A 15481-nucleotide genomic window follows, 5' to 3' on the forward strand; every position below is an offset into this window, starting at 1 on the left:
GCAAGCATGGACATGATGGGCTGAAGGACCTGTTTCTGTGCTGTATAACTCTATGACTCTATGAACCTATGACATGCAAGCACCTTGTGGACACCATGGGAGGCCTGGTGACCAGCATGGAGACCTTGGTCCAGCAGGTCTTGCTAGATTTCTGCTCAGCCCTGCGCTCCATGGCCACACACACTGGAGGGCACCCTCAAGATGTAGGCAACATGGGGATGAGGCACCTGGAGCTCCTCCAGGCGCACCATCTCCTGCAGGAGTCAGGGTGGAGCCCTCAGGCACCCACAGGAGGATGAGCATCCGCCAGACACTCCAGGGGCTTCCTCCCAAGACACTCTAAGTGTGTGCAGTCGTTCATAGCCCCCTCTGCCTGTGATCCCATCTACTCCAGATTCTCAGGTCCCAAAAGCTCCTGAGCAGGTGACCATTATCAGGCCGGGACCCTCCAGGCCTCAGGCCACCAGAGGACGTCTGTCAAGATCATCACAGGCATTAGGACGTAGCCATCAGCAGGCTGCCTCCACCTCTACTGCAGATGTCGATGTAACGGTAGAGTTAGGAAAGTTAAGAAAAATGTATTCACTACTGGGTCACGGGTGTGCTCTACGTGTAAAGAAATTGCACTTTTGTGAATACATTTGATGGTTATGTGGATTGTGTACTTTGGAATCCTCTTATTTTGAAGTTTAGCCATCCTCCCAGTCAGTGATAGTGTCCCACTGTGAGATTCACATTCCTGTGATGTCAACCTCAGTTGAACTCATCTGCGCACCCTTGTGTGATGTCAGAGAGATGTGTTTAAATCTTTATTTGAAGTGTGTGTTGTAAGTGTCTCCGACCCTTCTTCCTCAAGGAACACCATTGAGTGAGGGAAGCTCATCAGCATTGATATTCTCGCGGCAATTGTGTCTCCTCAGTGGTAAGGGCAGAAGAAAAGACATGCACGGGAGTGGTAGATCACTAGGCATGTCCATGTCTTAGTCACAGCAGTGTTTACATCATTAGATGGCTGTGAAGACGTCAAGTCTCCTCTTGCATCACTCTTGTTCCTAAGTGAGCTCTCAGTTCCCAGAGTGAGCTCACTCAAAAGGCCCCATGGACCAAAGCAAAGATCATGGCCTGGCAATTCATGAGGCAAGTGTGAATGCGGGACTCATTCTCTCTGCAAGTGGGAGGACATCCCCTGAGATGAAAGGAAATGGCATTGAGGGCTAGGAGAGATATGGCCATATTCCCTCACTTAACTTTATTCTTCCTGGAACCTGTCAGCAATTAACATATTCCTTCTTCCAACGTGTGGTCACACTCATTCTGACCCTCCGCAGCCTCCTGAGGTTCCTGGGCCTCCGGATCTTCATCCTCTGGCAGGGGGTCACCTCTTTGCCTCGCCAGATTGTGAAGGGTGCAATACACTGCAATTTTGCGGGAAACCCTGTCGGGAGTGTGTATTGTGACCCATCTGAGTGGTCCAAGTATTTGAAGCACATCTTCAGAAGTCCTATCATCTGCTCTATAAGGGAAGCATGAGGAGCTGTGAGAGCAGCATTGTACCTCTCCTTGGAATGAATCTAAGGGCGATGCACCGGTGTCATCAGCCAGTTTTTCAGTGAGCACCGCTTATCCCTGAGCAGCCATCCCTGCAGATGTAATAACCCCTCGACAATCTCAGGCATCTGGGAGTGACTCAAGATGTAGGAGTCAAGGCAATTCCCAGGGTACTGCACACAAACATGCAGTATGTGTTTCCGGTGATCACACCAGTTGTACATTGATGGAATGATAGCCCTTACAGTTTATAAACATTAGGGTCTGCTGCCATGGAGCCCGTATAGCCACATGGTGCAGTCTATTGCACCCTGCACTCTTTGGAAATTGGAGCTGGGGTGAAGCCGGTGAATCTCGTAGCCTGGCTATCTTCACCCAGAGCAAACCTGACACAATGATGGGCCTTCCTGTAAAGGGCATCTATGACCTCCTTTATGCATCGATGTGTTGTGAACTGAGAGATGCCACACAGATCCCCTGTTGATCTTTGGAAAGAACCAGAGGCCAAGAAATTGAGTGCAGCAGTCACCTTCAAAGCCACTGGCAGGTGATATTCCCCAACTCCATATGGCGTCAGGTCTTCATGAAGAATATGGCATATGTGATGTACCAGAGCTCAGGACAAGTGCAGAAGTGCACGGCATTGCCTCTCACTTTTTTGTAAATAGGAGACTCTTGGGTCTCTCCTCCTGACCCTCCTGTTCATGTTCTGGCTCCACCTGACCATGTCCCTCTTGCTGGAGCTAGGCGCAGAGTCGCCTCTCCCTCCTTCACCTCCTCCATTGCATTAGGACCCTGACAAAAGCCGCATTGAGCCCTGGATCCATATGTGCCTTTTCCTTCACTCTGAAAGGAAACATTGAAGACATTAATGATTCAAGGGGCACGAAAGTGAAGATCAGATGATGATACATTTGGAGACTGTAAAGGTCCATATTTTCCCCTGTCCTACTTGCATGGTGGCTGATGCCACCTTGTCCCTGAGACACTAGCACATACATCGAGGTGACCAAGATGGCATCACAGATATGAGATGAGTGACCCAATCTAGCTCTCTGGCAGGGGAGAGACCATGATCAAGAAGGTGGTTCTCCCAGGATGAGGCTAACCCATAGCACTTTGAGTGTGCTAATGCCTGTGATGTCCCCAAATGCGGGGATTTGCAAAATTTGTGGCAATGGGGGACTGTGTTCGCGCTCTCCCTGATAAAAAAAATCTTTGAAGTGGCATATTAATGACTAGTCAGTTGCTCATGGTCAATGAGTGCAGGCTCTTTGGCCTGTGAGGAATGTCAAATCTGGTGAACAGGCCTTTCCTCATGGAATGCCATATATGATACAGCTGTATCTCCTTCATTATTGCCTGCATTCCCAAATTCTACATTCCTGTGTGTTACTCTTGCGATGCAGCGACTGTGATCTGAAGCCATGAGTTCTGAGTAGCCCTTTAATAGTGTTAATAAAGCCATTGGCTTTCAGTGGCTTTCATCACAAGGAGGCCTTCCTCCTTTCTTTCTAAGCAGACTCCTACTCACTCCGGAGCCCCAGAAAGGCCCCCTTCTTGTTCGCCCTTCCCCCAACTGCCATTCCACAGCCTTCCGTCTCTGTTACCCACCTTGCATTCATCAACCCCAACCTTGCCTCACTGCTAACCCCCGGTTGAATTATTTCTCAAAGTGGAGGCCTGCATGGGTACCACAGCACTGTGGTACTCCTTGGGACAATGCAGGCATGCAGCAGGGGCAGACCAACTCTACAGCCCCAGTTGTGTGGCATTCATCGCTACAAGACCGGCGCAGCGCTATGGCTGATAGGCTATGTATGTTGCACTCATCCTAAGTCACCAGTAAACTGAGACCCGACTTGTGCATGCTGCCCCTTTTCAAACAGGTTTGATGCCGACATAATTTCCCGCTGGCATGACAAAAGTTTGGAAGGCGTGGCAAAATTCCAATGAGCAGCTGTTTTAATCAGCATTCATGACACTGAATGCAAATGGCATTTGCGCCACTAGTCAGAGGGATGACCAACCTGTCATAAACCGGCCATCCGGAGAATTGCCAGCTGTTTATATGTTTATACGCTGGTGGGTTTCCGACTTCTTGCCTGCCACTGGATTCTCCGAACCGCCTGTAAGGTAACCTGCCATGGGCGGGATGGGAAAATTCCACCCTCTGTGTTGCTAACAATTCAATTTTGGGTGGCATCACAATCAAGCCTGAGCTGTCTTTTCTTGACACTCAGGATAGGAATTACATGCAAATGATTTACTGGCATATCATCTATGATATTTTAAGCAAAAAAAAAATAGATTTTTTTTTATTTTAAAGCCATTTTCATGTTAATAGAAGTCAATACAAAGTGGAAGAACACCAGTCATTCTTCCAAAATACTTCCTAAGAAGAGCCATATTGGACTTGAAACGTTAACTCTGTTTCTCTTCACAGAGGCTCCCAGCCTGGTTGAATTTTTCCAATACTTTCAGTTTTTATTTCTTCCAAATTGTGAATTGCCATCCTCTGAAAGTTGCCCTGTATTGTCTTTTGCACCAGGATATTAAAGCTTGTGGCACATTTTAAAGAGTGCAGGGGCCTGATGACACTGCCTACCTGAAACACCTTCTGTAACTATCAAGTGTCAGTCCACATCTATGATATTCCAGGAAGCTGTTCTGATTGGAATAAAAAAGATTTTGAGAAAACACTAAATATTAAAATTTCTCCCTTATTCAGGTAAACCTTTACTACCACAGACACTGAACCTCAAATGATAGTAGGCATAATTCAAACACTGAGATTAAAATCAGCATGGAAAATCAGTACTGGAATGAACTGCCTGCACTATTGTGGAAAGATCCTGTTTTTGAAGACAATTCAGGAGAACCGGCTACAGTTACAAATGAAGGGTGAATCTGATGTAAATAATAGTGGTAGCTTGGCATCTGGTCAGTACCAGTAGTGTACATGGCAACAAACCCAGTGGGAAATACAGCAAAATGCTCTTTTGAAATCTCAGTGAAACATATGTTCTCCAATCTTTAACACACCATTTTGATATAGTGTTTACCAGATTTACTAGGCTACAGGACTGTATATTTTGACCTGAGGGATTTGACACAATGGCCTTTTAATTCCGTAAACAAAAATAAACGAATGGGGGTGGGGTGAAATATTATTGTACCAGCATCTGTGATAGCCATTAGTATGAAGTTTGCGTGTTTGACCTCAGAGTGGAAATAGCTGAAAATTCCTTTAGTGTACAGATATGCAGAATATAAGGCATCGGAAATTGAAAAAAGAATGAAGAATTTGGGGAATCCTTATTTATTGTGAATACTTTCATACAAGCAAAATATAACGTGTGGAAGCAATCCCTAAATCCTTTGTAATTAACAACATCAATCATGATAACAGCAACCTATTGTTATAAAGCCATGCTTTATGTCAAAAATTACTATTTATTTGTTGGGCTGAAATCACTGGCTGGGTTATAAAAGACTGCACAACACCATTCCAGTGACTTAAAACAGCAGCTTCTAAGATGGCCAATCATTTGTATAACTGATGTAACAAATTCCAAAGCCATTAAAATGGAGTCAGGCTGTCTCAAAGAACCCCTCAGAGACAATCACCGTAGAGAAATGTAAATGACCCCCACCTCCAGACCCATTCACAAAATATACCGACAATCACCTGTGTATTCAGCTAGGTGCAGAATAAGCCATTAGATGCAATCACAATGAACCCCGGCTGAGAAAGTAGCTCGTCTAGCTATGTTTAGGTGACAGGTCCGTTGGTGAGAGGGGATCATGTGATGAGCCAGATGACCCTCTTTGTATTTAAGGAACTGCTCTTCTCCAGGCCCGAGGACCAAAAAAAGGGTAGAACGCAAGGAGCAGGATAAAAGCAAAATACTGTGGGTGCTGGAAATCTGAAACAAAAACAGAAAATGCCAGAAAAACTCAGCAGGTCTAGTAGCATCTGTGGAGAGAGAAACAGAGTTAACGTTTCGAGTCTGTATGACCCTTCTTCAGAGCTGAAGAGAAGCAGGTCCCTGAGTAGATGGTATATCTCTCTCTCTGCCTCTTTCTCTCTCTCTCTCTCCATTCAACCTGCAGGTTTAAGCCCTGCCTGTTGTTTGACCAGCTACACATCATGAGCAACATCTAAAAACCAACCCAGCAACTGCTGACTTCAGGAGACCAAATAGAAACCGTCGAACAACAACTTTAAATTGTCCCTTTGCAGAATTTGGAAAGACCCTTCTGTTCAGTCTGAAACCACTCAAGACATCAATCTATCAATTCTGTATGGAACTGACCTTCTTGGGCTTTTAAAAACTGCTTAATTTGTCCTCTCACTTTGTAATTCACTTGCGATTATGTGAACTCTTCAATGTCGGTGTGTGTGTGAGTTGGAGCATTTTTATTATTGTTATTTAGATTGGTTGCTAAGGACAATAAATACTGTCCTACTTTATTTTTAAAAACTGACAAGAAAACCTTTGTGTGTGTGGCCTTCACAGTCACAGCACTGAAGCAGTGAAATACCCACTGATTTGGCAAGCGTATTACTTAATTAAGAAAAATGGCTGCAGTCAAACGAGGAGTGGAAAAGAGAGGAGCTATTCTACCCCTACTCACCTGACTGTAGCATAATCCATGACCTGGTTACATGAACATTTTTTGTGGCTTGAGTTTGGCATATAGATGTATGAGTTGAAGTCTCTGTTAACACAACTGTGTTGCCTTTGTAGAGAAAAAGATTTGAATCTTTTGAGTCAATTGTTAGGCCTTGAGTTTGCATATTGATAACTGTAATAGGTTGATAATTTGTAGTCCCACCATAGGAGCTAAAATACACAAAAGTCAGCCTTGTGGATGTTACATATTGGATGGAATCATCCCAGATTTGCACTAAGTGCGGTAACAGGTGTGAAAAATGACATTACCTGCCAGCCGCAATGGCAGTTTTTCATGCCATATTGTCCTAATCCCACTTCATTAATTATGCAACCACAGGAAACATGCAGGTGGCCTCTAAATCTCCCTTCATACCATTACCTTGCGCTTCATCATGCTGGGTGTAGCTGCACACACACTTCTCAATGTTTGTAGCCCAGGACTGCTCTGGGGAAGACATGGCCCAAAAAGCCAAGAAGAGTGCTGCTCCCTGATTCAGTGACCCATCCCTGGGTCGCCTTCTGGATGCTGTGGAGACCCGCCATGATGTCCTCTACCCCCACTTTGGCCACAGGAGGCCCATTAGTCTCACCACTCTGACTTGGGACCCAGTAGCAGAGGTGGTCAGTGCCTATGCTGCACACAAGAGGTCAGCCATCCAGTGCAGGAAATGGATGAATGTCTCACCCAGACCACCAAGGTAGGGCAACCAACTCATTACTTTAATCTCACACACTCACAGGCCTATCACATCTTCACGGGCATCTCACTCACTGCCAGCTCCAGGGACATCACCGCTCACTCTCACACACAAACTCTCACTGTCCATCTGGCCTCATCTCCTCTGGAGACTGCCCCCTCAGTGCTTACCATCTTGAGGCCACTTGCACAGATCAACATGCACCCCCATGCACACATCCTGGGGTACCCTCCTTCCCCAGTACAGCCCTCATCCTGCAGACTCTTCCCTTGCCTGAGACCACTTCTCCTCCTTCCCCAAGCAAGACCTTGCCCTGCAGCCGTTGAAAAGCCACCCTCACTTACGGCATGTCTGGTAGGTAGAGACCTACCCATGAGCCCCCCCTAAAAGTGATGTGGTGCTGCCTGCGAAGCCTGGTGCTGGTGACCGCTAGTGCTGCCCAAAGCAAGGTAGGCAAACAAACCTCGAAGTCCTGAGTGAAATGCTGCTCACCGGGTGCACATCACTCATGTACACTTGTGAAACACGTCAGCGTACGATCGTGCTGATGTGCCCGAATTGTGTGGAGGGTGAGTGGGGTTGGGCGATGATTCTGGCAAACAGAGCTTATAATGAGATGCTAAAGTATTGAAATTAGTTTCCTGATGTGTGGCGACAAGTAATGTGGCCCACCATTGATGGGTGGAGCAGATGATCCCAAACTGGTTACACAAGGGCATAAATCCGATCTTTGGCCTTCTCGCCATATTGTCTGTTCACGTCTAACATGATTTTTTTTCCAGTTATTCTTGATGGATATCAATGAGTTGTATGCCCAAGATACAAGATGGAATTTTTAAAATGCTGCTTTTATAAAAAAAAATTCCCTTCAAATAAACAACCTTTTGGCTTCTTGTTGCAACTGAGTACAAGCAAGCTCAGATTCATGCTTAGGCCCATTACGTGTAATTCCAGCTACTGTGATGAAGATAAGATCAGCTTCAGACTGGACTTGAGCTCACCAGTGATAGGTCAGCCATCAAAAAGGAAAAGTCAAGTTCTTAATACTACCAACCCTTGCTCTTGTGGTCTGGTGGCAAGGAAGAAGTCAAATTGTTCATTTGTTGATAGAAAATCAAGATTATGGGCAGAATTTTGCCCTTGATGGGCGGGCGGGCCCGACCGACTCGGCGGCGGGTGGGCAGCTGATTGCTGCTGCCGAAACAGGTCCCGCCACCATTTTAAGTGGGCGGGCCAATTAAGGTCTGCCCAGAGGGCTGCCCGCTGGGAAGTGGTATGCGCTTTCTGTGCGGGGTTGGGGGGGAGGGATTCCCCAACTGTCAGAGCCCGCTCTTTCCCGCATGCGCACGAAAGAGCACACATCTCCCTGAGGCAAAGTGCTGCCTCAGGAAGATCGCTGAAAGGCAGTGAAACATGAAAAATAGAAAAATTTAAAAATCATTAACATGTCCCACTCATGTGAAAATGTCACACGAGATGGGACATGTTAACGAAATAAATAAAAACTTTATTACAATTTTATAATTCCGAAATCAAACCTCATCCCACCACTGGATGAGGTTTGTTAAAAAATCACTTACCCGTTGGGCCCGTGCACTGAGCTGAAATTCGCACGGGCCCCTCAAAATCCTGATTAATTGGTGAGTTATTGGCCTTAACAAGGCCTTTAATTAATGGCTAGCGGGTGTCCTACTGCATAACATAGCCGCCAACCTAAACACGCGATGCCGCGCACTGACGTCAGCCAGAAGATTCTGCCCCATGTTTTTAATCCATGTGTATCATCTTCCCCTTTAATCAGACAATAGTTTATTGAGCTAATTCAGGATAAAAATGCTTACCTTCCATAGCTTGACAACCATAGCTTTGTCTGATATTTTCATTTTTTGGTGTGCGAATAGAATTAAGACACCTGGCAGCTTCTCCACTTTTAAAACAAAGAGCTTATGAAAAGAAGCACGATTCTGAAAATTGGTTTTGAATGTGCTGAATATCAATGACAGCCGACTGAGTTTGTTTTCTATCGTAAAGAAATCAAGAAAAATTGTACTTCATGGAGTATTTGGGGTAACTATGGGCAGAATTTTGACCTTGGTGGGCGGGCTCAGCGGGGCAGGTGGTGGCAGTCAGGAACCCGCAGTCGATGCCAGAAGGCCAAGGCCTGCCCAGCTGGAGAACCTCCGAGAAGGGGCGGGTGGGGGCGGGTGCCTGTTGTCTGCCGGGTCCAATGGAAACCCGGCTGCTGATTCAAAAGCGGCGCAGGGAGACTGCCTGCGTAGGAGTTTCCAAAGCGACATGGCTGTGACCCAGGAAGGAGAACCCATGCGGGAGGTGAGGTTGGTGGGGCAGTCGGCCCGGCGGTTCTCCAGTGAGTGTCTCGCTGCCCTCCTGGAGGAGGTGGCTGCCAGAAGGAGAACATTGTCCCCAGAGACAGGAGGAGGAGGCCAGTGCACCTCACCAAGAAGGCATGGGAGGAGGTGGCAGCCTGGGTGAGCAGCCACAAAGTGGTGCAGCACACCTGCAGTGTTGGAAGCGCTTCAATGACCTGCTGTGCTCAGGCAGGGTGAGTACCATGTTGGCATGGATCAGCGTGTCGAAGTGTTAAGGGCTGGTCATCCCCCCGTGGAGCTCAGGGGTACTACAGTCTCAGTGCCACCTGTCAATGATGCTGGAAGTGGCCAAGGTGGTGAGCCCTGGCTGCCTTGCGACTCTAGGGCCACGACTCAGATGTGCCCTGTGAGGTGTTCCTCAGCTGGGGTTGGCCAGGCTGCAATGCACTGCAGATACAGTGTGGACAAATCAATGTTCCCCTATCCTTTCAGGATAAGACACCCATAACAGTATTGAGAGGTTGTTGACTGGCAGGAGACCCCCAGACCTCCTCATCCTCTTCCACTATGAGCAAGAGGCTGTGGAATTTGAGAGGCACCATGCGCCTCGGTCAACCAGCCACTGTGAGGTTTGGGTGTCAGACGACAGTAAGAGTGCAGTGCACTGAGGTGAGAATTTCGGCTTCTGTACTCCCTCCATTGATATGAGCCTCGAACTTGGAGTCCCCATTGATAATTGAAAGACTAGAGCACTATGATACAGAGCACCATTGTCTCACCAGGGTGCCTGGCATGCACAGTGACAATGTGATAACTTAAACTGATGACATCCTTCTTCTCCCTTTTAGGTTCACCCGCAGGTGTTCGCTCTCCGGACCCCGGAGGACCACCATGCTCCTCACATACCTACGTCACACCCACTCTCTCAAGCAGGCACTAACGCAAGTACCTGCACCTCGATGGGCATTAGGTTGCCATCTAGTATCTCGGTGCACATTGGTGAGGGCACTTCACACTAACTTGAGGTGCAGGTGGAGGCTGAGTGCCCAGGGTGCCGGCAGTTGGAGGACTAGGATGATGTTCAGTTGAAGGCTGATGGTGGGCCTCTGGAGACGTCCATTCGGCAGCAGATGCTGGCCATCCAGCGGGGTGTGCGGGGGGATCTGGCAGAGATCCATGAGGGTATACATGCCATGGTCTTCATTTTGGAGGAGTCTCTGTGGAACATGACCACTGTGTTGACCCTCATTGCCGAGCACACTGCCTCCTGCATGGAGAAAGTGGCAATTCTCATGGAGAGGCTGCTCCAGGAACAGAATCAGGCATCCCTGGGGTTGTGCTCGGACCTGCAAGCCCTCAAACAGGCAATGACTTCAGCTGGTCACTGTGAGCCTGTGTGATGGATGGGGCACCAGTATCCTAGCAAGGTGCCCGTCCATCAATGGTGAGTAGGGAGGTCCCGATCAACCTGACATTGGTGCACGAGCTGCCTGTCGTCCCTTCGGGTTCCTCTCAGGGCGCTCTGGATGATGATAGCAGCTCCTCCTCCACGGCATCTGATGAGGCTGCGGCGACTGGGAAAATGCCAGCCATGGCACTGGCCACTCCCTCCCAGGCGGGGCCAGCACAGGCTCCAGTAGCCAGAGGACAACTAATAGGTCATCAAGGCCAACAAGACAGCAGATGAGCAGGCTGTCTCTAATGCTGGTGCCAGCGAGGGGGGAGCACCAAGATGTAGCATCCATAAACATAAGTTTAAAGCACCTTAAGCACAAGAGGGGCTGGTCACGGGTGATATTTTGTTCCTCCATTTTGCTTTTCGTTTTTTAATGGAGTGACTACCAACACCGGATATTCTTCCATTCAAGAATCTGTGAGTTCCAACATTAAATGCTATTTGATTTCATGTTATTGGCCTGAGTATGCTTCAGTCGTAATGTAGCTGCAGGGTAGGTCAGCAGGAAGTCCAAGGCGGAAGGGTCCACAGAAGATGCCACTATCCTGCTGCCAGAGTTTACAAGCTGATTGGGAGACTCCACACAGATCCCCCACTGAACCCTGGAAAGAGCCGGAGGCATAGAAGTTCAGGGCCACTGTGACCTTCAGAGCCCATGACATGAGGATGTCCACCCATACAGTCGGTGCTGATGTCAGGCCCAATCGTCTGACAGATGGAGGTCACAGTCTCCCTGGAGAGGTGGAGCCTCCTTTGGCATTGCATCTCAGACATATTGAGGTAGCTGCATCGCTGCCTGTAAACTCTGGCAGCAGGATAGTGGCATCTTCTGTGGACCCTTCCACCTTGGTCTTCCTGCTGTCCCTGTGCCCCTTGTGCCTGCACCTCTCCTCCCACAGGTCCCTCCCCTGGAAGCTGCATTGGGACACCTGGCCTCCTCTCCCTTCTGCCCCTCTCTTCCTCCTCAGAGGAGGCACCTCCAGCAGAGACCACAATCCCCATTACCAGGGCAACGGAAGGGTGTCTGATACCTGGATGGGCCCACACAGTCTGAATCCTCCGGGGACCTGGAACACAACAATGAGTCCTGAAATGAAGACTAGAAATGCTCAGAATGAAGCTCTGAATGGGGATGAAGCTGTAAGTTCAAATAAGCAACTAGCAGCACACAATCTCCAAAACACCTCACAACTCACATTGACAATGCTGCAGACCTTTCTTAAATAGCCCGTAGATGAGCTTTTGCAAATTGTGGCCTGCCCATTTTGCCCATGCGATGGCCAAAAAATGGCACGGGGAATGTTAAATTGCCAACAATTGGGGTGTCAAGGGCCTTAACTGGCCTCTTAATTAATGGCGGGCACGGCTCTGTCTCCCGTGCGCGCTCGCCGACTGAAATATCACGCGAGTGTGCGTTGGCATCGGGACATTTGCCCGACATCAACGCATGTTATTTCACGCTCGAGTGGGTCGGGTGCGTGCTGACCCGTGGAGGTGAAAATTCTGTCCTATGACTTTGTAAAATAGTGTGAATTAGGCAATAGTGGGTTGACAGCCTGTGTTATATTTCACAAATTTTATTTCCATTGAACTCAGGGATGTAAAATGAGCTGTCAACTCAGTCATTTACAATACTGCACAAAGTCCAAATTACTTCCATTATATATTAGTATTCCTTAAAAAGGCAACTTATTACGCTTTGGAAATCCACAACTTTGTGATAATTTTCTTACAATGATTCACATTTCTAATATGATTTGCATTGATTCTCCAATAGTGTGGCTCCATACCTGCATCCGACAATTACAAACAATACTAATATTTTAATGAGCTTTGTCAGTGTCGCAAGTTCCAACTTCAATGTAATTGCAAAAAATCTAAAATAAATTTGCTTTTTTTGTTTCAATGATTTTTCTTGTCCTCTGCAATTTCACCCTTCCATCATTCTTCTTCCAACTTCTTCCAACACTTGGAGAGTGGTACAGAGAGAGGCTCAGATTTGAAACTTAATCAAGTCTTATCCATGATGAGCTGATGCAAAGTCCACCAGACTCCCACCTTGGTGATCAGAAGAGAACATTTAACAATGTTCATTGACACTTAAAGCGTTTGTTCATTAAGGCTCTCAAGTGCTCAAATGAGAATTCAACAAGCTTTAAACATAAGCTAATGAGCTGCTCTGACAATAAAATCTATAATTGTATGAAACTAGTTTGCAGCTGGTTTGAATTATTGGTATGGGTGCTTTACTTGGATCAGCCAGATCTGGAGGCGAATGGCTAAAGCAGTTGTCTGCTATATTAGTTCAAGTCTACATCCTTGGATTTAAGGGAGCAGAGATGAGGGCCATATCAAAAGGGATGGCCAGGGTGAGAGAGAGTTCTAGCGGAACTATGGTATTAAGGGTACATGTGAGGGTGTGGATGAACAAATCAGTAGCTGCAGAAATGTTGTGTTGAGTGGAGGACCAAAGGTTAGACATTTGTGGTTTTGAAAGTGTAGTTGTAATTTTTTTTCATTCATAGAATGCGGGCAGCAATGATAAGGCTAATGTTATTGCCAATCCCTATTTGCCCTTGAGAAAGTGGCAGTAAGCCACCTCCTTGAGCTGTTGCAGTCTATCTCTTGTAGGTACATCCATGGTGCTCTTTTAGAGAGCGTTCTAGGATTTTGATCCAGTGATGATGAAAAAATGATGACATTTTCAAGTTAGGATGGTGAGAGGGGGAAACTTGCAAGTATTCTGATATGTCCTCTGCCCATGTCCTTCTAGGAGGCCACAGATTTGGAAGGTACTGTCGAAGGGATTTTGGTGGGTGCATCTTGTGGATGGTGTGCATAATGTGCACTGCTAGTGGTGGGAGTGAATGTTTAAGTTGGTGGCTGGGGTGTTAATCAAGCTAGTTGCTTCATCCTGGATGGCCGAGCTTCTTGTGTGTTTTTTGAGATTCGCTTTATCTAGGCTAGTGGAGAGTTTTCCATCATACACCTCACTTGTGCCTTGTAGATGTTAGAGGAGATGTTTTGGGAAGCCAGGAAGTGAATTACTTGCTGCAGAATACCCAGCCTCTGACTGTTCTGGACAATGGTGAAGTTGGTGATAATGCCATTGAATGTCAAGGGAAGCTGGTTAGATTTTCTCTTGGAGCTGGTTATTGTCTGACACTTGTGAGGCACGAATGTCCATTTGTCATTTATCAGCTCAACCCTGAATGTTGTCTATTTCTTGCTTGCATGCGGGAATGGACTGCTTCATTGTCTGAGGAGTTGCCTATGGGACTGAACATTGTGCAAGCATCAAAAAACATCCCCACTTCTGATCTTATGATGGAGGGAAGGTAATTGATGAAGCAACTGAAGATGGTTGGGCCTAGGACACTATCCTGATGAATTTCTACAGCGATGTCCAGGGACTGAGATGATTAGCCTCAAACAACCACAACCATCTTCCTTTGTGTTAGATACGACTCCGACCAGAGGAGAGTTTCCTCTGAATCTCATTGAATTCAATTTTACAAGGCCTCCTTGATATCACACTCTGTCAAGTGTCTTTGGACCATGTTTGGAGCAAGGTTGCAATGAATTGATGCTGGCAGAACCCAAACTGAACATCAGTGAGCAGGTTATGACTCAGTAATTATTGCTTGATAGGACTGTCAATGACCCCTTTCATCCCTTTGCTGATGCTTGAGAGATTGATAGGCTGGTCATTGACCAGATTTGTCCTGCTTTTTGGGGACAAAACATACTGGGCAATTTTCCACATTACCAAGTAACTGTACTGGAACAGCTTGGCTAGGACCGCGGCTAGCCTGGAAACACTATGGTGGGATGTTGTCAGGGCCCATAGTCTTTTTTTTATTCAAATGGTGGTCAGATGGAAATAAATACTCTACGAATAGCCTTTGACAGTCTAAAGCAATAATTGGAAAACACAGGAAATCTGCATTCACTGGTTGGGCCAGCATTTATTGCCCATCCCTAGTTGCCCTTGAGAAGGTGGTGGTGAGCTGCCTTCTTGAACCACTGCAGTCCATGTACACCCAGAGTGCTGTTAGGAAGGAAGTTCCAGGGTTTTGACCCAGTGACAGTGAAGGAACGGCAATATGTTTCCAAGTCAGGATGGTGAGTGACTTGGAGGGTACTTCCAGGTGGTGGTGTTCCCATCTATCTGCTGCCCTTGTCCTTCCAGATGGTAGTGGTCGAGGGTTTGGAAGGTGCTGTCGAAGGAGCCTTGGCTGTCGAAGGAGCCTTGGATACAGAGCCTTTGCTGTATCCAGTGAGATCAGCCATTTCTTGATGTCATGTGGAGTGAATCGAGTTGGCTGAAGACTGGCATCTGTGATGCTGGTGAATTCAGGTGGAAGCTGTGATGGGTCATCCCCTTTGAAAATACGAACATATGAAATAGAAGCAGGAGTAGGCCATTCGGCGCTTTGGGCCTGCTCCACCATTCACTAAGATCATGGCTGATCTGTTTGTGTTTCAAATTCCACATTCCCAGCTACCTGTGATAACCTCTGATTCTCTTGCCTAACAGTAATCTATCTACCTCTGCCTTTAAAATATTCAATGACCCCACCTCCACCACCTTCTGAGGCAGAGAGTTCCAAAATCGCACAGTCCTCTAAGAGAAAAAATTATCCTCATCTTTGTCCTAGAAGGGCAACCCCTAATTTTATAACAGTTCCCCCTAGTTCTGGACTCACCCATAAGATTAAACATCATAAAACCATAAGACATAGGAGCAGAAATTAGGCCATTCGG

General features: G+C 47.0%; 1 non-coding gene across 1 annotated transcript; it reads left to right on the forward strand.

Annotated features, from left to right (window-relative positions):
- Positions 1-2595: 2595 nt before the first annotated feature.
- Positions 2596-2754, forward strand: LOC121285374. Its single transcript, XR_005944659.1, has one exon. It is a non-coding gene; the product is annotated as a U1 spliceosomal RNA (small nuclear RNA).
- Positions 2755-15481: the final 12727 nt, after the last annotated feature.

This window comes from Carcharodon carcharias, chromosome 12, assembly GCF_017639515.1.
Source record: "Carcharodon carcharias isolate sCarCar2 chromosome 12, sCarCar2.pri, whole genome shotgun sequence".
NCBI classification, from domain to species: domain Eukaryota; kingdom Metazoa; phylum Chordata; class Chondrichthyes; order Lamniformes; family Lamnidae; genus Carcharodon; species Carcharodon carcharias.